Raw genomic sequence first — 24,545 nt, forward strand, 5'->3', positions numbered from 1 at the left:
TTTTTTTTTTTTTTTTTTTTTTTTTTTTTTAAGTAGAAGATGCATTTCGTTGCCTGGTGCAAGACCAACCGCTCTGCTTACTGGAGACCTTGAAAAGCTTCCCGCTTTGTTTCTAGAGTAGTTTCCATACCATGTAAAAAATAAATAAAAATGCAAAAACATATAAAATTAATAGAAAAAAAAATCATCAGCAAACAACTGAAGATCCTCAGTGTCAGTCCACATGATATATCATTTATAAAAAAGTTAGACAGCAGGGCCCAAGAACAGAACCCTGAGGCATGCCAATCTCCAATCCATCTAAACAATATACTATACATTCCCATCCTCTGCAGTTTGTACACCAACCTATCATGGCAATCTATCAAATGCTTTTGCAAAGTCCAAGAATATCACTATATTGATTTTTATAATCAGCTACAAAACATACATAATAAAATAAATAAAAATGATTACATAATTTTAGCAGGAAACTTAAATACAAGAATTGGAAACACGAAAATTAATAATAATATAGGAATACATGGAGAACACACTCTAAACAGAAATGGTAAAAAATTGATTGACTTTGTAGTTTATAATAACCTAAAAATAATGAATTCCTTCATTTTATAAACATAAAGACATACATATATATACTTGGGCACCAAGAGGATGGAAATCAATATTAGATTACTTCATATTAAATGAAAAGACATCAAAATTTTCACTAGATGTTAGAGTTCATAGAGGATATGAAATAAGCAGTGACCACTTCCTTGTTAAAATAAAATTAAGATTACCACCTAAATGGCTACAAGTAACAAGAACAGAAGGAAAAATTGAAACATTTGTTTATAAAACTAGACTATTGAATGACACGAATGTACAATGGCTATATGAACAAAGAATTAACCAATATCTAGATAAAATAACACAAAACGAAGAAATAGAAATAGAATAGCTTAATATAAAAACAACACTAAATGCAGCAGCAAATGAAAGCTTAGGAAAGGCCAAAAAATTCAATAAAAGGAAAAAACTGAAGATCTGGGATGATACAATCAAAGAAATAATCAAAAAGAAACCTATCACAAATGGTTAAGCAGTAAAAGATTAGAACATGAAATAGAATATAAAAAAATAACAGCCATAGCTAAAAGAGAAGTCAGAAAAAGACACAGAGAATCATGGAACAAATTTGTTTCTAATTTAGAACATGATTTATATAAAATAAGACCCAATGTATATAAGATTTTGAAACACTTAAATGCAGATACCCAAGAAAACATAAAATTAAACACTGAATTGAAATTAGAAGAATTTCAAAATTACTACACAGAACTGTGGACAGACAAATATTAAAAAAAAAGACAACTGGCAAACAATTAACGAAAATGAAAAGGAAATAACTAAAGAAGACTTAGAAATCGGCCTGAAAGAAACAAGAAACGGAAAATCACCTGGAGAAGATAAGCTAGGTTCAGAACTATATAAATACACAGGAATTGAAATCTCAGAGTATTTTAGCTTTTTCATTCTCAACCACTTTCTGGTGAACTTGATGCTTTCAATATATATACAGGGTGTTCGGGATAAATTTGACATATTTATAATTAATTATATTTTTCCGTAAGTTACATGTATTAACACACACTTCTCTTCATTTAAAAGTTTGGACCCTTCTTCATTCATATACAAGATGTCAGAAAGGATGGATAGCTGGAACCCACCTGAATCATGGAAGAGAATAACTTGTATCATGATGATTCGTGCCCGCCATCAAAATAAGGATATTACGACTGCTGCCCAATGCTCCCTGAATACAGTAAAAACAATCAGGCATGAACTAGAGACTTGCAATGGTGACTACGAGGATGTAGCAAGAAGAAAGATCCCTAGCAGACGATCTGATTGCGTTCGTACAGCAGAATTCCTCGCAAATCTGCAGGAACAGGTGTTGAAGAACCCTGGCATTGGAATTCGGGCTTTGTTCGTGGAGTTGCTAACTGTAGTCAAGCCCTGGATAACAAGGGTAGCCAATGGTAGGCCGTATGTATGGCAGCAGGATTCGGCCCCTTGCCACACCTCTGGGAAAAGTCAAAAATGGTTGTCTGAAAATTTCTACGACTTCACCAGTCCAAATGTTTGGCCTCCAAACTCCCCAGACCTTAACCCCATGGATTATTTTGTATGGGGCGCAGTTGAAAAAGACACCAATCGCACTTCCAGTAATACAAAAGCCCAGTTAATGGATAAAATTAAAACAGTTTTTGCGGCCCTTCCCAGGGAGACTGTAGCATCAGCTTGTTCGAGGTTCCGAAGCAGAATTGAAGCTGTGATCGATGCTAATGGTGGTTATTTTGAGTAAATCTTGTTGATAGTATTGTAATTAACTCTGCCTGTAATGTTTTTTTGTCAATTCATTAAATTTAATAGATACAAAGAAGATTTTCTTTTTCCTTACGAAACTGTCAAATTTATCCCGAACACCCTGTATTTTAAGGGAATGTGTCAGGGAGCTAACATCTGCCAAGACATACTTGTTGAATGAGTCTTATACTGGGCTAAGTTCCAAAGGAGTGAAAGGAAGGCAGGAATGTACTGCTCTTCATGAGGAAGGTAATAAGCCTCAAGCTTCAAATTATAGACCAATCTGTGTGACCGATAATTTTGTGGTTAATGTGATGGATAGGTTATTCAGAACAGAACTGGGTTGACTACAATGGCATTCTCTTTGGACAGCAGGATTTGCTAAAGGAAGATCGTGATTAGTAATCTGCTTACTTCTTACAATGCAGTGAGAGATGCATTGCATAAAGATGGATACATAGTGATATAATTAGATTTTTGCAAAAACTTCTGATGGACTGCCACATAAGTTGATAGTGAAACAGAGCATATGGGGCTGGAAAATGGATTAGTTCACTGGATTGAAAAATGGCCAGCTGTGTATGGGGATCAATATCCCAGAATAGGAAAGTCATTAGGGGTATGCCTTGAGGGCCTGTTTTAAGAGCCACTGCTGTTTAACTTTTATGCTAATAATAATGATATTTTTGAAGGTTTGAATGGGGGATATCTGGTAGTTTGTGGATATGTGAGGAAAGAGGTTAATGAGGAGTAGAGAAGATGTTGTGGCTTTACAAGAGGACTTGAATAGATTGAGTGAATGGGCATGCGAATGGGATTACCAGTTCAATGTTGCAAAGGTTTTAAAATTCAGAAAACAGATGTGATGCAGGATATACAATAAGTGGGATATACTGGAGAAGGTAGAGGAAATAAGAGATCTGGGGATGATGGTCAATATGGGCCAATTTAGAGGATATATTGCTCAAATTGTTAGAACAGCATAATGGATTATGGCAATGATGCAGATGCCACAACTTATAAGATTATGGTTCAATTGTATGAGGGCATTTATGGTCTACCATGCACAGATTTGGTAACCTGGTTTTCAAAAAGATGAAATATATTGGAAATTGTGCACAAGTAATTGACAAAAGCGGTTTCTGGCATCTGGAATGTTGAATTAATAAGACTATGGGAATGGATGGCATATCACCAGGTTTTCTTAAGGAATGTACACAACTGTTAGTTATATATTCTTGAACTGGTTATTTAATAAAAGTATTGCAGTGGTTAGAGTTCCTAAGGAATGAAAAGAAGACAAAATAACATCTCTCCACATTGTTTGAAAACAGAAGTTTCCGATTATAGATCAGTCTGTATATCTGCAGTTGTGATCAAAGTGTTGGAAAAACTGGTTAGAAATAGAATACTGGATTTGGTTGATGGACATAGCATTCTTTATGATAGTCAGCATAGATTTGTAAAGGGTAGGTCTTGTTTTAGCAATTTATAGTTCAACCACAGATGAGAGAATCCTCGACGCTTCGCACATGGCAGAAGAAGGTAAATCCGTTCCAAAAATAGGGTAATCAATCAGTTTTGTGGGATGAGTGTTCATTATTATATGTCAGAAAATTAGCTTTTCTTTTATGAACATTCTAGTTTTTAAAGTGATAACCATTTTGCTTGTGTTATACAAGTTGGAAAACTTATGTAGAAAAGCATGTGATTTTGAGTGTTGGACAAATTCGTACATTCCTTATTCTTTTCTCCCCTTCAACATGAGTTGACATTCCTTGGTACTCTGTCAGCTACAGTTCTCTCAACTGTGAGCAGACTATACTTGCATTTTATAAGGTAACGAGCGTGTGTTAGATAAGGGAAAATCATATATATATATATACAGTGATATTTTTGGAGGATGGGAATGGATAGATTGGCTCTCTGAACGATACCAGCAAATTGTGTATGATGGAGCACTGCTCGCAAAAGGAGGGAAACTAGTAGTGTGCCCCAGGGTTCTGTTCTTGAAACCCTGTTATTTAACTCTTTGTCAACGATATATCATGTAGACTGAATGGAGATCTTCAGTTGTTTGCTGATGATGCAAAGGTGGAGAGAATTATAAGTTTGCTGATGATAATTAGACAAGGGGAATGGAGACACCATGATACTTTTGGATTTTGCTAAGGCTTTTGACAGAATACAGCATGGCAGACTGCTGCATAAATTGGAGAAAATGGGTCTAGGTTATAGAATATTAGCATGGATGAGAGAATGGCTGACTGACAGATATCAAGAAGTGGTATATGGGGGATGAGTCTGCAAAATTTAAGGTAACTAGCAGTGTACCACAAGGATCAGTGCTTGGTCCACTGTTATTCAATCTCTACATTAATGATATTGGGAAGGATTTGACAAGCAACATACAACTATTTGCTGACGATGCAAAGATAGGAAGAGTAATCAGGAATGCTGCTGATATGCAGTACTTGCAGAATGATTTGAATAGGCTGGAATTGTGGGCATGGGAAAATGAGTGTCAGTTCAATGTTAGTAAATGTAAAATCATTCACTTCAGCATGATTATATATCCAATGTCGTATTATATTGTTGGGATTAGGCTAGAAGAAACTGATGAGGCTAGGGATCTTGGGGGGGGGGGGGGTTAATAGATAGGAAGTTTAAGTTCAGGGGTCATGTGGCAAAGATTGCAAATACAACTCAAAAGATAATCGCAACGCTGAAATGAATGTTCACATGTAAATATAAGGAGGTTATTTTGTCTCTTTACAAGGCCTTGATAAGACCTCACTTGAACTATTGTGCACAGGTCTGGTCTCTGCTGTGATTCTGATATATTGGGATTATGGAATACTGAATATGAAGACAGATTGCAAATTTGTAGACTGCAGACACTAGCAAATAGGAAAAAAAAAAGGGGGAGATATGATTGAGACTTACAAACTTCTGAAAGGGTCATACAGGATTTCAACTGATGAAATTTTTCAATTTATGGAGTGTGGGGGAAAGGAGAGAGGGCATTCTTGGAACCTGAGAATGAATTTGACTAAGAAGGGGTGAGGACTAGATTTTTATCTCATAGGGTGGTGAGTGATTGGAATGGATTGCCACTGGATGTTGTGAGTGCAAGCAGTGTGAACGAATTCAAGAACAAGAATGATAGCTGGTGTGTCTGTAGCCTCCCTCGATGAGTCTGACTCCCTGGCGGTCTCTCTTAATAATAATAATTCCCTTCAGGAAGATCTGAATAGACTTTTCACTTGGACAAAGTGGTGTTGTAGTTTTAATATTAATAAGTGCAAGGTGATGCATTTTATTGTGCAGAATTATAAGGCTGTGGACTATGATGGTGCAGTATTCTAGGAAGTGGATGATATTCGAGAGTGATGGTTGACAGTAGGCTGAAGTTTAGAGGACATATTGCAAGACTGCATCATAGTGCCACTATGGTAAGTATTCTAACATGTAGGGATAAGAAAGTCATTGTGCCACTTTATAAAGCTCTGGTCAGACCACACTTGTACCATGGTGCTCAAATTTGGTCACTTAGTTTTCAGTGTGATGTGGAAACATTGGAAAGGGTTCAGAGGTAAGTGACTAAGACAATATTAGGACTCTGGAATGCTGGCAATGGAAAGAGGTTGAAGATGTCGATTGCAGAATTTGGTGGATAGGAGTTAAAGAGATGATATGATAGAGACATTTAAGTTAGTGAGAGGATTTTATCAGATTAATCCATATGGGATTATAAAAAAAAAAACAGTAGAAGGCGACAGGGGAAAAAACCATAAGCCATCCCTGGAAGTTATGTAAAAGTGTGGTAAAGAAGGGGGGGGGGTGAGAAGTAGATTTTTTACATGGAGAATTGTCAGTGAATGGAACTCGTTGCCAGAATGCGTTGTTAACGCAAGGAGTATTAATGATTTTAAGATTCAGTATGATAATATGTTCTCAGTTGAATGAACCTCCCACAATGAGTCTGCCAACTTCATGGAGGGTGCTATAATAATAACAATAAATGCAATTTGTGAAGTCCAGTGGATAGTAGGAGAGGATGATAGCGATATAAGTTGGTAAGGGAGTTTTTTTTATCAGATTAACACTGACTGCCACATGATAAGAGGTTTTTTGCATGGAGAGTGGTGAATGAATGAAATGCGCTGCCTGAGAATGTGGTGACTGCAAAGAATGAAGACATTTCTGAAGACATGGTATGATGAGTTGTGTGTGACAGAAGGACCTTCCATGATGAGTCTGACTTCATGAAGGTCTGAAGATGATGATAATAATCATAATAATCTACATGCATATCTAGACTGAAGACACTATCTGTGCACTGTACCCTAATGATGTCAATTTGACTTTAGTGAAATAACTAAAAGTATTAGTTAAACTATTCAAATTAGCATATCATCTAATGTAGTGTGTAGTAGGAAAATTAAGTACTAGCAAAGACAATGAAATATGTGGCGGAGTGCCCTCCTACAATGAGTCTTTGGACTCATCAGAGGCATCACATAATAATAATCTATGTTGCCATCTCCTCTTTCACAATACTGGTCTTATTTCTGCTTGTTAGCATGTTCAATTAACAAAAATGAAATAATTCAATGAGCTACTTCAGCCAGTTTTGCAATATGTCCTCTGAATGTCAATTCCTTATCCACCTAAGGAAAACTGATGAGGCTAGGGATCTGAGGGTGATGACATCCCCCAAATTCCCAACCTCATCAATTTTTCTTAAGTCCAGTTCCATCAATGCAGTACACAGCGTGAATCTCTTCATCCCAAAATGCATAGCCTCACTTTTCCACCTTAAACATCACTTACCCTTTGTCCATCTGGTTAGTCTATTTAAATCATATGAAAAGATTTCTATATCACTTTGATTAACTATTACTCTAATTTTCCATCATCAGTAAAAAATAAATATCCCCTTTCAAATCATTTTTATATCATTAAATAGCAGCAGTCAAAGAGTAATATATGGAACTCTGTGCATACTGCTAGTCACTACCTTCTGTATTTTACTCTTATATATTACTCTTTGATATCTGTCCATTAGCCACCCTCGTATTCATCTCACCAGCTTCATATTCATTCATTGCTGGTCTGGTTGGCAGAATATCCACTCTCCAACCAACAGGCAGTGTGTTCTTTACATCCATGAAATTCACTCCATCCATTTAATCTTTAAAATAACATTTAGGTACTGCACATCATTCCTCATACACATAATAAACATTTACTCATTTGCTGTCATGATCCTTCTTCCCAATTAAATGCTAATTGGGAAGAAGGATCAATGCTATCAATATGACTATAAACTTGCAATTGTTACTGTTACTCTTTATAACTGCTTTCACATCCTCCATATTCAATACTTGGCACCTTTCAAATTATTTACACCAGCAAAAACTATCAACTTTTTATTTTAATAGTTCAACTCATATCTTTAATCTCAACTCCCAGAGAACACAATTTCATCATAATTTAATCAGACTGCAAAATAAATGCCTCAGTATCCCATAATGTATAAACAGTATAGGAACAGCCACTTTCCATACTAGTTGAGACCATTATTGATATTGTCAGCGGGAGCAAGACCTATGAAGATAACACCAAGGTTGAATCAATGCAAAAGCCATATGTTTTCCCATATAGTTGCCGTTCAGTAGCATCCTCTAGCAAGAAGGTTGTAGCAGATGAGCAGTTCTTCTCCATTTCTCTCTGTCTGTCGCCTCAATCATTCTTAAACCAGTCCATTCCACGATGTCATTGAACCACTCTCTAGTTGGTCTTCCACGTCTTCTCTTCCCCTCAACTTTCCCTCATAATATAGTTCTTGTCAGGTGTCCAGAAGAACCTCTCAGAAGATGTCCTGCAAATCTGGTCTTTCTTTGCATAATATTCTTGAGCGGTGTTCTTTCCATCCCAACTCTTCTTAAAACCTCTTGATTTGATATTCTCTCTGTATAGCTAATATTTTCCATCTTTTTATAACATCACATTTCTAATGCATTAATTCTTTCCATATCTCTCTTTCTGAGTGTCCATGACTCACTTCCATAACTTGCAATACTCCAAACTGTTGCTTTAACTATTCCAATTCTAACACCTATTTTAATATTCTTGTTTATTAAAATTCTCTTCATTTCCATAAATGCCGATTTAGCTTTGCCTATTCTATTTCTAATGTCCAACTCTGAAGTTACTTTTTCTGAGATCCAGCTACCTGAATACTGAAATCTTTCCTCCACATCTTATCTTTACATTATCTCCCATTTTTCTGCCCATTAACATTATCTTGGTCTTCTTTGTGTTAATCCTTAGTCCGTACTCTTTACAAGAGTTTTCAATTCTTTGAACAATTTGTTGTAATCCATTTTCACTTTCTGCCATCACCACTACATCATCCGCATATCTTAAGTTATTAATGATTCTTTCATTTATTTTTATTCCTTCTTCTACATCCTCAAGTGCCTCTCTAAGCATCTGTTCACTATTAGCATGGTGGCTATGCGCTTCACAACCATATGCCAGGGGAAGGAGTGTCCTAGGTTCGATTCCAGTCGGTGACGTGAGGAACTTTAGGATCTTCGTCAGCCATAGCCAAGTTAGCCGGTCTTGGGCGTGGACAGCAGGGTTTTTTCCAACAGTTTATCTGGGGTTTTTCATCTCGCAACCATGCAAACTGGCCCCGTGAACACACACACTGATGTGCAGTTATAAATACTTAACTCCCCCATGAGGGGGCTCAACTCGCCCCAGTAGGGACAGGGGGAGAAAAAGTGAAGAAACTCCATACGAATAAATAAATAAACTATAAAGATTAAGCAATAATGGTGATAACTTGCATCCTTGTCTAACTCCTCTCTCCACCTGGAATTCTCCTGTTTCCTCTCCATTTACAATACTGACACTGTTTGTGACCAATATAATCTCTTTAAAATTTCCAAGTCATAAGAGTCAATATCAATATTTTCTAGAATGTCATAAAGCCTTTTATGTTTCACTGTATCAAATGGCTTTTTCAAAATCTAGAAATCCCAAAAACAACTTTCCACCATGGTTTAGTGTTTTCTCCCCAATAATTCTTAGACAAGTTATAGCCTCTCTAGTTCCTCTGTTGGTTCAGAATCCAAACTGTTCCTCATTCATTTCTTTTATCACCTTAAAGTGTATCACCTTACTAGTAAAATGCACTGGTTCAAAGATAGTTGTTGAAAGTTTTTCACTTGTTCTGTTTATATGAAGTCAACAGCTTTCATATACAAGAAACCTGGTCACGAAGATAATAACCATGCTCCTTTAATATTCTTCCGCACTCACCTGACTCTTTCCTTGAACTTTCTCCTCTTTACCGATCAGATGTTTCTCCAGTCTTTGAAGTGCACTCTGATGTGTGAATTATAATTTGATAAGAAATTATATTCTTGTTTAATCCTTCACCCAAGTGTAAGCAAACAAAGTTTGCACATGCAGTATCCTCATGACTTGGCTACTTTTATATAGAAGCCACTGACCTCACATCATTTGCCTCAGTATCCCATAATGCATAAACAGCATAGGAAGAGCCACTACCCAGACCAATTGAGACCTTTATTGATATCTTGTCAGTGGGAGTAAGACCTAGAAAGATAACACCAAGGTTGAATCAATGCAAAAGCCATATGTTTTCCATATATAAGTAGTAAAAAGGTGTATCACCTTATTAGTAAAATGCGCTGGTTCAGAGATGGTTTTTAAAAAGTTTCACTTGTTCTGTTTATGTGAAGTTAACAGTTTTCATATACAAGAAACTTAGTCATGAAGATACTTTACACACAAACCTTGCTTATACTTAAGTAAAGAAATAAACAAGAAATAAATTTCTTGCCAGCTATAATTTACTTTGCAACCACCAAATGAAAAAACTTCCTTCTGCTTGTAAAACTGCCTATTTCTATTTCTTTCATTTGATGAAAGAAATAGAAACAGGTAGCCAAGTCATGAGGATACTGCATGTGCAAACTCTGTCCTCATATTTCACATTCCAGAGACCAGAAACCGACTTAGTGAATTGTCTTTGAACTCTTTCTCCAACAACTCAACAACTTTTTCGAAAACCAGGCAGCTAAATCTGTGCACAATAATCCATATGCAGTCCCTGATCAAAGTCTTGTACAATGAAATCAAAACATCCTTACTTTTACACATCAGCATTCTCCACATCATCCCCATAATCTGCTGTGTTGTCCTTGCAATTTTAGCAAAATGTCCATGAAATTTCAAGTCCCTATCCACCATTCCCCCCCCACCAGATCTTTCATGATCTTTAAGATTTTTTTTTTGCTTCCCAAATTTGAGAACCTTACACTTTGCCACATAAAACTGATAACATCCTCTCTCTCTCTCTCACACATACACACGTTACCCATTCAGAGAGTCTATTATCTGCATCATCTGCTCTACTTTTCATAACACTCCCCAACATTATATCATCCTGCAAACAACTGTATATCACCATTTAAACCCTTTCCAATGTCTTTTACATACAAATTAAAAAATAATGGCCCCAAAACAGACCCCTCGGGTTATCACTAGTGACAATCTTCTTCTGGGTTATCACTCCCTCAAACACAACCTGCTGATACCTATCAGACAACCAATCTCCAATCCAATGCCCTAATTACTCTCCAACCCTATCTGTTCCAATTTAACTACTAGTTTGTCATGTGGCAATTTATCAAAGCCTTTGAAAAATCTAAATATACTACTGTATATGTATCCTGCTTTTCCAATATATTCACCTCGTTATTATAAATAAGCAGACTGCTAAAAGACGATCTTCCTTTAGCATACACATGCTGCCCATTAAGGAGAATTCTACTGCTGTCAACCCAGTTCTGAATCATGGTCATCACTTGCAGTTCTCCAACACCTTGACCACGACTCCAGACAAGCAGATAATCCTATAATTCGAAGTATTAGTCTTATCATCCCCTTATGAAGCGGAACAATTCTGCCGTCTTTCCTACTCCTTTGGAACCCATGTTAAAAATGTAGATTAAAGTTGTTATCTACCTGAAACATTCCCTCAAGACAAGCAGCGATATACCATCAAGTCCCATGGCCTTGTTGACATCAAGTTCACTCAATTCCTCATATACCTCCTGCTAACTCACCATTATTGGTTTTCCTCCCCCCATTCCCACTGCTCTCAAGTTCTGCATTATGTTACAATCACAAAGATGGAATACTTTAATGAAATGCTCATTAAACATATCTACTATATCCTCCTCAGTGTTTTCATTCTCCCCTTATCAATGACCAACATCATCCTCCCATAAACATTCTTTCTTCTACTGGACACGTATAAAAAAAAAAAAAAACTCCCTAGAATTTCTTTTAGTGTCATTCGCTAAATGCTGCTCATACTGCACTTTTGCTACCCTTACCAAGTGAATCACCTTCCTTGCTTTATGTACTCCTCATGTAAATGGTTATCTCTACTCATCTTGTGCTGCCTCCACAATGCTTTTTGCTTTCAGACTGCATGTTTCACTTCTTCAGTCATCCATTTTACACCTCCCTTATTTAATCTCCTGACCTTTGGAATACACACTCAGTCATTGTCTCTGTCAGATACTTGCTGAGTAAGAGACTAGGCAGCAGTGATTTCCTTCCCATCCAATTCCTCATTCGATGATATCGCTGCAAGCAATCACCTGAGTTTGTCATAATCAATCACCTAATAGTTCCACACATAACCCTTTCTCACAAAGTCCTGATATGGCTGACCACCAAGTGATCACTTAATGGACACTTTCACCAACTGTAGGAAGATGTGACACTTCACTTACATCTTCTGATGAAATAATCAAATTCCAGACCCTTGATCTATGTGCAGCCTCTGTTATACTGCTTAAGGTAGCCATCCTTTAAAAACTCAAGAAATTCATTCTCTTTGGTTCCTAATGCTGTCTCTTCATTTCAGTACCATAATTAAAATTGTCCATAATGATCAACCTTTTCATATTAGCCAGACTAATTTGTCTAAACATTTCATTCTCAGTGCCTTCCACATTACCAGGTCTATTAAACATTTCATCCTCCATCTCCACTTCATGCAATACTACTTCAAAATTACTGTCAGTATTTGCTCCTGTCATCTCCAACCTAGATGGGCACAACTCCTCTGCCATCATCAATAACACTCCTCCGCCCTTTTTGTCTTGTCTATCTTCACATAAAACTATATGTTTCTCCATCTCTATGCCTGTCAGAATGTCATCCTCATTCAACCATGTCTTACTCATACCAACAATTTTTGGGTGAATAAACTATCAAGGCTACAATTTCATTCCCTTGTTTTGAATACTTCTAGCATTTGTAAACATACACACAAGCTTATTTCTGTTCTATAACAAGTCCCACTAACCCACACATTCTCGGACATGACTCCTCTATACGCTACCCTATCCATACCTATCATCACTGATACTACACTCCTCCCGAGGCCTAAATATCATCCCTGCATCCATCAGAAAATATACTGGAATGGGTTCTGAGATAATTGACCAAGATGCTGTTTTCTGGAATAATGAAAATAAAGAAAGATGGAGGAAATGCAAAATGTAATTAGAAGAAACACGTATAAACCACAGTGAAAATTATTTAATTGTAAATATTTCATCCTAAGTATCTTAGGACATCATCAGTACAGTATTTAAACAAAAATTAGGAATAGCATACAGTTAGGGCGCATGATTACAATAGAATCTCATGAAAACGTGCTAATACAAAAAAAAAAAAGTTAATTATTTAACACAGTTTTGTATGATAATTTCCCATACTTTAGGAATAGTAAGAACGTCGTTGCGGTTTAGGTTTGGTCTGTGTAGTAGGGCTTCAGAACTTTCTTTATATAAACGTTCATGTTTAAATAAAGATCGATGTAAAAGTTTAGCCTTTTCCCAATGGATCCTATGGTTTGGATTTTCAATTCCGTGTTGAGAGAGGCCAGATTTCTGCGGTTTAAGAAGACGAATGTGGTCTTGATGTTCCGAGAGGCGTTTCTGAATAGACCTACCTGTCTGTCCAAAGTAAGATAATTTGCATGAGCATGGAATCTCATAAATACCAGGTAACATCAAGGGTGAGAATTTGTCCTTAGGAGAAGGTAATAAGTTGTAAATTTGGTTGATTTGTTTTGGTTGTTTTGTTTGTAAGTAGTGGCAAAATTGTATTTCTTCATAATTGTAGAAAGACGTTCTGAGATGCCTTTAACGTAAGGTATGGGAATCCTATGCACTTCTTCCTGTCTGGTTTGATGTATGCAGAAGTGACTGATGATTTTTTGAGTTGTTTTGGGATTATATCCATTTAGGATGGCTGTATTTTTGATAACTTCTAATTCCTGGTTTAAAGATTCTTCAGAGGAGCAGAATTTGTGTGCTCTGGAAACTAGTGATTTAATAATGCCAGATTTCTGAGATGGATGATGAGCAGAAGAATTGTGAATGTAGCGACCTGAGAATGTAGGCTTGCGAAAGACGGAAGTGGCGATGGAACCATCTTCTTTTCTTTTGATGTGTAAATCCGAAAAAGAGATACCCTGTGGAGATTCTTTTTCTAACGTAAAGTTGATGCGATGATGAAGAAGGTTAATTTTATCTAGAAACAGTTGTAATTCAGGTTCGGGATGATTCCATACTGCAAATACGTCATAGACATATCTTAGCCAAATTTTTGGTTTGGGTTCGAAAGTGAATATTTTTTCTTCAAGGTGTTCTAGAAACAAATTTGCTAGATTTGGTGATAAAGGAGATCCCATTGCTGTTCCTTCCTCTTGCTTGTAAATTTGACCTTTCCAGGTGAAGTAACCTGATGCAATAACAAACTTGAACAATTCAACTATATCAGACAGAAATTTTTGAGTTCATCATCATCATCATCAAATTCCTGCCATGTACCCTCAAGGGGTGTACAGGATATGACAGTACTACATGAAAAAATTACATCATTACTAACTTCCTATCTACAATTTTCCTCCAAATCAGTCTGTTACTTGTCAAGACTCCAACATTATCAGATCTTATATTTCTATCGTCTAAGGCACTTTGTACCGTATCAATCCACCTATATCTTGGTCTTCCTCTGGGTTGTTTTCCTGCCAACCTGGCAGAGAACACTTGTTTTGCTAATCTTTCCTCTCCCATTCTATTTAAGTGACCATACCATCTGAGATTAGCTCTGCTAACGCATTCCTGGATGCTGACAATGTCAAGTTCTTTCCTAATATCCTCATTTTTAATATGATATTGCCATTGATGCCATCTGTTCACGCCTCTAATCTTTCTCAGGACTCTCATATCTGCGGTCTCTAGTCTTTGGTCAAGTGTTTTACTTCTGACCCAGCTCTCAGATCCATAAGTTAAAATTGGTTTGAACACAGTCTTGTATACAGCTAATTTAGTGTTCCGACTAATTTCTTTTTTATTCCATATGAATTTATTCAATTGACTTCCCACGATACCAGCTTTGCTGATTCTGTTGTCTATTTCTATATTTAGTTTACCATCTTCAGTAAAAATTGTGCCTAAGTAGCTGAAATGTTTTACTTGTTCCACAGGTTCTCCATTCACAACACAGTTGACATTTTCAATGATTCTGCCTATTTTCATTGTCTTTGTCTTTTTATTGCTGACCTTCATACCATATCTATTACAACAGCTATTCAATTTAGTCAGAGAATCTTGCAGACTTGTAGCGGATTTATTTAGAAGTATAACATCATCCGCATAAAGCAAAGAGCTGACATTAACATCTCCAATTTTGATATCAGGTTTAATACCACATTCCTTCATAATGTGATCCATATAGATAATGAATAACAGAGGGGATAATGTACATCCTTGTCTCACACCAGATTTAACATTAAACCATCTTCCTGTACTTCCTTCAATTCTAACTGCTGACTCACAACTCAAATAAAGACTAAGTATTGCTTGATATAATGCCCCATTGACACCATATAACTGCAGCGTATTGAATAGCTTCTCTCTTGGCACCTTGTCATATGCCTTTTCCAAATCGACAAAACTTAAATACAGATCTTTGTTATATTCCCATGCTTTCTCGACTATTTGTCGTAAAGTGAAGATCTGATCCTGACAGCCTCTATTTGGCCTGAATCCAGCTTGTTCTTCACCAAGCTTTTCTTCCACAATTCTTCTCAACCGTTTCTCAAGTATACTTGCATAGATCTTGCCAGGAACACTCAGTAGGGAAATACCTCTGTAATTCTCACATTCAGTTTTATTTCCCTTTTTATATATGGGTACTATGAGAGCTCTACTCCAATCATCGGGAATTCGTCCCTCTGTCCAGGCTTTCTGAACTATGCAATGCAGCCACTGTAAGACTCTTATACCACCATACTTCAGCATTTCTGGTCGAATATCATCTACTCCTGCTGCCTTTCCACATTTCAAGCCTTTGATGGCTTTTTCTACTTCAAGTATGGATATGTATTCCTGACTGCATGCCTGGTCAGTGTTTTTTATCACTGTGCTGTCATCACTGCTTGTTTCATTTAGCAGTTTTTCAAAGTAATTACTCCATACTTCAATTATATCTTTTTCTCCTGTTTTCATTTCACCTTTATCATCTCTAATTCCTTTTACAGCACTCTTTCCTCCATTCCTAAGCTTCTTCAACAACCTCCAGAATATTTTGCCACCTTCTTGATATTTATTTTCTATATTCTTGCCAAAGTCCTCCCATGACTTTTGTTTAGCTAGTTTTACACACTGTTTAGCTTTCTTACATTTATCTCTGTATTCTGTAAGAGTAAAAGCTGACTTATTTGCCAGGAACTTTTGATATGCTTTCTTCTTTTCCTTCACTGCCTCTTTAACTTCCTGTGTCCACCAGGGAGTTCTGATTTTTTTATCTTTGCACACAACCTCACCACATGCCTCTCTGGCAGAATCAATCAATGTTTCCTTCAGAGTTTGCCACTGAATCTCCAAGGTTTGATTCCTGTTCTCAAACTCTTTCATTTTCTTTTCAATAATATTTCTGTATTTTAGTCTACAGTTTACATCTGAGAGCTGCTCAACTTTTATTCGCTTTAAAACTTTCTTACATGTTATTCTTTTCAATATGAAATTCAATTTTATCCTTGAGTTAGTAATTCTATTGTTTCTTTATGGGGAATGTTAGTGAAGAGGGAGACAATGTCGAAGCTGATTAATAAGTCAGTTTTTGATAGTTGAATGTCTTTAATTTTTATGTGAAACTCAGTAGAATTTTTGATTGAAGAGACTGAGTGGCCTATGTGAGGGCGGAGAAGGTTAGATAAGAATCTTGATAACTTGTACGTTGGACAGCCGATACAGTCTACGACAGGTCTAAGTGGAACATTAGTTTTGTGTAGCTTAGGTAAGCCATAAATTCTAGGAGGTCTTGCATGGTATGTCTTAAGTTTTTTGATTGTTTCTTCATCTAAGGAGGAAGTTTCATTAAGTAGCTTATTTAATTTTCTGAGTTGACGATTCGTAGGATCAAAATCCAATTTGGAGTAAGTATTACGATCTTGAAGAAGTAAATTAATTTTTCGGTCATATGAATTGGTATCAAGAACCACAGTGGTATTTCCTTTATCAGCTCAGAAAATTAAATAAGCTACTTAATTAAACTTCCTCCTTAGATGAACAAACAATCAAAAAACTTAAGACATACCATGCAAGACCTCCTAGAATTTATGGCTTACCTAAGCTACACAAAACTAATGTTCCACTTAGACCTGTCGTAGACTGTATCGGCTGTCCAACGTACAAGTTATCAAGATTCTTATCTAACCTTCTCCGCCCTCACATAGGCCACTCAGTCTCATCAATCAAAAATTCTACTGAGTTTCACACAAAAATTAAAGACATTCAACTATCAAAAACTGACTTGTTAATCAGCTTCGACATTGTCTCCCTCTTCACTAACATTCCCCATAAAGAAACAATAGAATTACTAACTCAAAAATTTCCAGCTGATATAGTTGAATTGTTCAAGTTTGTTATTGCATCAGGTTACTTCACCTGGAAAGGTCAAATTTACAAGCAAGAGGAAGGAACAGCAATGGGATCTCCTTTATCACCAAATCTAGCAAATTTGTTTCTAGAACACCTTGAGGAAAAAATATTCACTTTTGAACCCAAACCAAAAATTTGGCTAAGATATGTCTATGACGTATTTGCAGTATGGAATCATCCCGAACCTGAATTACAACTGTTTCTAGATAAAATTGATCTTCTTCATCATCGCATCAACTTTACGTTAGAAAAAGAATCTCCACAGGGTATCTCTTTTTTGGATTTACACATCAAAAGAAAAGAAGATGGTTCCATCGCCACTTCCGTCTTCCGCAAGCCTACATTCTCAGGTCGCTACATTCACAATTCTTCTGCTCATCATCCATCTCAGAAATCTGGCATTATTAAATCACTAGTTTCCAGAGCACACAAATTCTGCTCCTCTGAAGAATCTTTAAACCAGGAATTAGAAGTTATCAAAAATACAGCCATTCTAAATGGATATAATCCCAAAACAACTCAAAAAATCATCAGTCACTTCTGCATACATCAAACCAGACAGGAAGAAGTGCATAGGATTCCCATACCTTACGTTAAAGGCATCTCAGAACGTCTTTCTACAATTATGAAGAAATACAATTTTGCCACTACTTACAAACCTATCAACCAAATTTACAACTTATTACCTTCTCCTAAGGACAAATTCTCACCCTTGATGTTACCTGGTGTTTATGAGATTCCATGCTCAGGCAAATTATCTTACTTTGGACAGACAGGTAGGTCTATTCAGAAACGCATCTCGGAACATCAAGACCACATTCGTCTTCTTAAACCGCAGAAATCTGGCCTCTCTCAACACGGAATTGAAAATCCAAACCATAGGATCCATTGGGAAAAGGCTAAACTTTTACATAGATCTTTATTTAAACATGAACGTTTATATAAAGAAAGTTCTGAAGCCCTACTACACAGACCAAACCTAAACCGCAACGATGTTCTTACTATTCCTAAAGTATGGGAAATTATCATACAATTGGTGAAAGTGACCATGAGGTGATTACTTGGGTGGTTGCCAGCAGTGTAAGGACCCCTGTGAAAAAAGGGTATATGTGGAACTACAAGGGGGATGATTATGAAGAGCTCAGGAGACAGCTTGCAGGTGTAGCATGGAATGAGGAGTTAGCTGGAAAAGAGATCAATGCAGCTTGGGGGATTTTCAAAAAATATTTAGTGGATGCAATGTCTAAGTGTATAGCACGAGTGAGAAGGTTAAATAAGTTAGGTGTGAGATGGATGAATAAAGAGATTAAGCATGCAATACAGAGAAAAAGGGCATTGTGGAGGCAGCATAAGAGAAGTGGAAGTAACCAATTTCATGAGTTCTACAAAGACCAGGCAAGGAGAGTGACTTGGTTGGTGAGAGTAGCTAAAGAGAGGTATGAACAGCAGTTAGCTAATGAAGCTAAAAAGAATCGTAGGGAGTTCTTTCGATATGTAGCCAGCAAAAGAAAGAATGATTATGGAAGGATGACATTGATTGGAGGAAATGGTATAAAGACAGCTGTTGCAGAATGTGTGGTGGAGATACTTAATGAGCAGTTCATTCTTTCAATCTTGTGAATGTGACTTCGTGGAGAGATTAAGAGCAGTTGATGATGGGGAGGAGAGACTGACTGTAAGTGAGCAAGAGGTGTTTGGGGAGTTGAGTAAACTAGATGTAAATAAGGCTGTGGGACTTGATAATATATCACTGCGTATTCTGAAGGAATGTGCCAGAGTGTTGACACCTGCCTTGACATATTTTTTTAATACGAGTCTTGCACTTGGTCAAGTCCCTAAAGAGTGGAAGGAGGGCAAGATTGTGCCACTTCATAAAGGAGGTGATCGAACTCAAGCATCAAACTATAGGCCTATCTGTGTGTCAGGTGTTGTGGTTAAGTTGTTGGAGAAGCTTGTGAGAACTAGGATCCAGAGTTGGGTTGACAACAATGGTACAATCTTTGATGGACAGCATGGATTTGCTAAAGGGAGGTCGTGTTTTAGTAATCTACTTACTTATTACAATAAAGTGACTGCATCCTTGGACAGAGGAGAAGGATACACAGTAATATACTTGGATTTTGCAAAAGCTTTTGATAGAGTACCTCATGATAAGTTGACAGTCAAACTAGAGCAGATGGGGTTGGATATTAGATTAGTGCATTGGATTGGAGACTGGCTATCTGATAGGTATCAACAAGTTGTGTATGGGGGTGCAATATCCAGGAAAAGGAAAGTCACTAGTGGAGTGCCTCAGGGATCTGTTTTAGGGCCATTACTATTTAACTTGTATATTAATGATATTGGCGAAGATTTGGATGGAGATATTCAGTTGTTTGCAGATGATGCAAAGTTGGGACGAACCATAAAGAGTAGTGAAGATGTTGTGGCCTTGCAAGAAGACTTGAATAAATTGAGTGATTGGGCAAGCAAATGGGGATGCGAGTTCAATGTTGCAAAATGTAAGGTTTTAAAATTTGGAAAACAAAGATGGGATGCAGAATTTATGCTTGGTGAGAATATACAGGGTGTTCGGGATAAATTTGACATATTTATAATTAATTATATTTTTCCGTAAGTTACATGTATTAACACACACTTCTCTTCATTTAAAAGTTTGGACCCTTCTTCATTCATATACAAGATGTCAGAAAGGATGGATAGCTGGAACCCACCTGAATCATGGAAGAGAATAACTTGTATCATGATGATTCGTGCCCGCCATCAAAATAAGGATATTACGACTGCTGCCCAATGCTCCCTGAATACAGTAAAAACAATCGGGCATGAACTAGAGACTTGCAATGGTGACTACGAGGATGTAGCAAGAAGAAAGATCCCTAGCAGACGATCTGATTGCATTCGTACAGCAGAATTCCTCGCAAATCTGCAGGAACAGGTGTTGAAGAACACTGGCATTGGAATTCGGGCTTTGTTCGTGGAGTTGCTAACTGTAGTCAAGCCCTGGATAACAAGGGTAGCCAATAGTAGGCCGTATGTATGGCAGCAGGATTCGGCCCCTTGCCACACCTCTGGGAAAAGTCAAAAATGGTTGTCTGAAAATTTCTACGACTTCACCAGTCCAAATGTTTGGCCTCCAAACTCCCCAGACCTTAACCCCATGGATTATTTTGTATGGGGCGCAGTTGAAAAAGACACCAATCGCACTTCCAGTAATACAAAAGCCCAGTTAATGGATAAAATTAAAACAGTTTTTGCGGCCCTTCCCAGGGAGACTGTAGCATCAGCTTGTTCGAGGTTCGAAGCAGAATTGAAGCTGTGATCGATGCTAATGGTGGTTATTTTGAGTAAATCTTGTTGATAGTATTGTAATTAACTCTGCCTGTAATGTTTTTTTGTTCAATTCATTAAATTTAATAGATACAAAGAAGATTTTCTTTTTCCTTACGAAACTGTCAAATTTATCCCGAACACCCTGTATTGTTGGAAGTAGAGGAAATAAGAGATCTGGGAGTGATAGTGGATAAGGATCTAAAATTTAGGGGACACATCGCCAAAATTGTGAAGACAACACAAAGACTTCTGGGAATGATGAGGAAGACACTGACGTGTAGAAGTAGGGAGATTCTTGTTCCATTGTATAAGGCTTTGATTAGGCCACACATGGACTATTGTGCCCAGATTTGGTCACCTGGTTTTCAGAAGGATGAAGAGATGTTGGAAAGGGTGCAAAGGCGACTGACTAAGATAGTTTCTGACCTCTGGAATGTCGAGTATGAGGAAAGATTGAAAAGATGTAATTTGCAGAGTCTAGTGGAGAGAAGGAAGAGGGGAGATATGATAGAGACCTACAAGTTGGTAAGGGGTTGTTATAGGATCAATGGTGGAGAAGTTCTACAGAGAATAGTGGGAGATCAGGGGAGAACCAGAGGTCATACCTGAAAACTGTATAAAGAGGGTGTGAGTAGGGGAGTGAGAGGCAGGTTTTTTTCGTGCAGAGTTGTGAATGATTGGAATGCCTTGCCTGAGAGTGTGGTGTCTGCAAGGAGTTTGAATGTGTTTAAGACCCGGTATGATGAGATGTGTGTGAGATAAAAGGACCTCCTAGATGAGTCTTTGACTCCATGAGGTCTTGTTTTAATAATAATAATAAAAACTGTGTTAAATAATTAACTTTTTTTTTTTGTACTACTTTAGCACGTTATGCACATTTTCATGAGATTCTATTGTAATCATGCGCCCTAACTGTATGTTATTCCTCATTTTTGTTTAAATATTGTACTGATGGTGTCCTAAGATACTTAGGATGAAATATTTACAATTAAATAATTTTCACTGTGGTTTATACGTGTGTTTCTTCTAATTATGAATGCACCACAGGTTTTGTTATTTAAAAAAAAAAAAAATGCAAAATGTAGAGTTTTGTGGATGGGGGAAGTAAGATATGATAAAGACATAAGTTGTGAAGGATGGTCATAACTTATATGCCTTTATCTCACAAGGTGAGTCAGCTGGTCTCATATGGAGGTGGAGGGCTTTTTTCTCTCGGTAACTCAGGTTTTTCATCCCTCAAAACAGGCAAAGTGGCCCCATGAATGCACAATCTACCCCTCCCCAGGCTCTGCAACAAGCCGATTGGGATCACTTAAAGTTGCATCATGTAAAAGAGCAGACCCTGCACCAAGCAGGATATAATGCGAAGAAGAGGGGTTTGTCAATTTAATGTTGCAGCATGTACAGTTAAGAATTTCAGTATGAAAAGATAACATACATACTTTGTATCATACTGATGGCACTGAATTACAGGAAATTAATAAGGCTAGGGATCTGGGGATGGTGGATAAAGATTTGAAGTTTAGAGGAAATATTGCAAAAGTTGGCAAAACAGCTTAAAGGATTACTTGGATGCTGAAGAACACAGTGACAAGCAAAGACAGAGGTTATTATTATCACTATTTATTAAGCTATGATTTGGTCACATCTTGACTACTTCTCACAGAATTGGTCATGTGGATTTCTGGAAGATCAAGAGCTGGAAAGGATTCAGAAATGAGTGACCAAGCTCGTGACAGGTCTGTAAAATGATTCCTAAAAGTATGCGTGAGTTGCAAAGTTTAGTTGGCATGCAGAGGAAAAGGAGAACATGATAAAAATGTATACTTTACTAAAGGGATTTCAATACATGAAGAGTGTGGGAAGAAAAAGGAGTCACCCCCCCCCTGGAAGTTGTGCTAGTGTGTGGTTAGTAAAGTTGTGCACAGACTAGGTTCTTTGCTTGGAGTGCTGAATACATGGAATGGATTGAGAGATATGGTTGCAAGTGCCCCAACAGTGAATAATTTTAAGGAGAAATATGATAGGTATTATATCATGTAAAATAGCAGCCCCTACAATGCTTGGTGCAAAAATAATAACTCTGGTTAGATCAATACCTGGATTTGAACTTGAACTTACTGAAAGAAAGGACAAGTGAGATGGAGAGCCTTGTTCACAGGATCACTATCTTGTAAGGAGATTACTGACACAATGATAGGTATTGTGTCAATAATAGTCAGTGTGAGTCTCCTACAATGAGTCGACTCCATGGAGATGCTCATAACAGTAATAACTTTGCACAATGTTCAATCTTTGCACTTTGCTCAATCAAGTTTGACACAGTCCTCTATATGGAATGACCTGGGTTTGAATCCTGTCTAGGATGTGGAAAAACCTTTATCAGCAGGAGCTGCAAAAAAAACATTCTGGAGGGAATATAAAGAAAAAGTGACCAAACGTTGTCCATGCATAATTCAGTGGAGCAACATCCATGGAAATACCTATGGAAAAGACAGTGCAGAAACAGAGCATCTATGGGAAAGCAAATGAACAGGGAGTCAGTGAGAAAAGGGTCATCTAAAAAACTTCTAGATACAATCTAGCATTCTGAAGGAAGTTTCTGATGCAACACCACATATGTGAGCCAACATTCTATGGTTGGGTGGGTGGGTGTGGGTTTTATCAAGTGTTGAGTTGAATAGAAGAGAAATAACATACATAATGGAAAAAGAGTACCAATCTTTCTGAAAGCTGAAGAGTTATCACAAAATGAAGCATAGTCTTTCTTTCTTTCAAGAATTAAAATAGGAAAGTGTTTTGGTATCATTCAAATTTACTAAATTATCTTCACTACACTTGAGAATGGCTAGAAGATATTAGTATTCATGATAAAAGAAACTGAAGCTCGAGTCATCCAAGTACTACAAGGTTACATGAATGCCAGAGAGGAATAGAAAGTACTATCATTAGCAAAACTATGAATAGGAAATGGCATTGGTGAGAGATGACCAGTGATGTTGAGAATGTAGGTCAAAGCACAGAGCCTCGACTGGCATCGATCAAAAAATCAGATAAGAGGAACATCACGAACAATTGAATGATTAATGTGCCTTTCCCTTATTTTTTTTTAAAGGAAATCTAATCAAATTACTAAGATTACTAACAAACTCATGCTGATTTCCATTAATAATGGTTTTAACTGTCACCATTTGATATGTATCATATTATTGACCAGGCAGCTCCATGGAGTGCAAAGACTCCTTGTGGATAACATTACCACCGTTATTCATATAATGTCTATCATACTTATCCTTAATTACCCCTCTGTTCCTTACCCACATCATATAACAAGAACTTTCTTCTCAATCTATTCTACAAACTCTGTAGTAACTTTATGAAGCATTCCGATCCTAATATCATCTTGGTTACCAACTTATGAATCACTTCCACCATCTCATCATCCTCAATAAAGCAAGTCAGCAACTTTAAATATTGATGTATCAAGGCCTTATGGAGATAACCTCCTTGTTCTTATTTCTTTGTTTTTCAGCATCTACTGTTGCAACGTGAACTTTTACATCCTTTCCACTATCACTTTCTAGATGCTAGAAAGTGATGGTATACTGATAACCTATTGATAATAACAGATAGTACACAATCTTTAGCCCAAAGTGCATAATTTACACTGTCATACTAAAGTGACAACCACTCCCTTGTATTTATTATTATGTGACACCTCTAAGTCTTTGATAAACACATCTTTCAATGGGTTTATCAAAGACCCATCGAAAGGGGAAT

At 37.0% G+C, this 24,545-nt stretch overlaps 1 protein-coding gene across 3 annotated transcripts in view; it reads right to left on the reverse strand.

Moving 5' to 3' along the window:
• LOC150098790 (nuclear transcription factor Y subunit alpha-like) overlaps positions 1-24,545 on the reverse strand; it is a 162,907-nt gene that overhangs the window by 136,672 nt on the left and 1,690 nt on the right. The gene's annotated exons all lie outside the window — the stretch shown is intronic.

This window comes from Typopeltis vanoorti, chromosome 15 (assembly GCF_054136105.1).
Source record: "Typopeltis vanoorti isolate ZY-2024b chromosome 15, IOZ_Tvanoo_1.0, whole genome shotgun sequence".
NCBI lineage: Eukaryota > Metazoa > Arthropoda > Arachnida > Uropygi > Thelyphonidae > Typopeltis > Typopeltis vanoorti.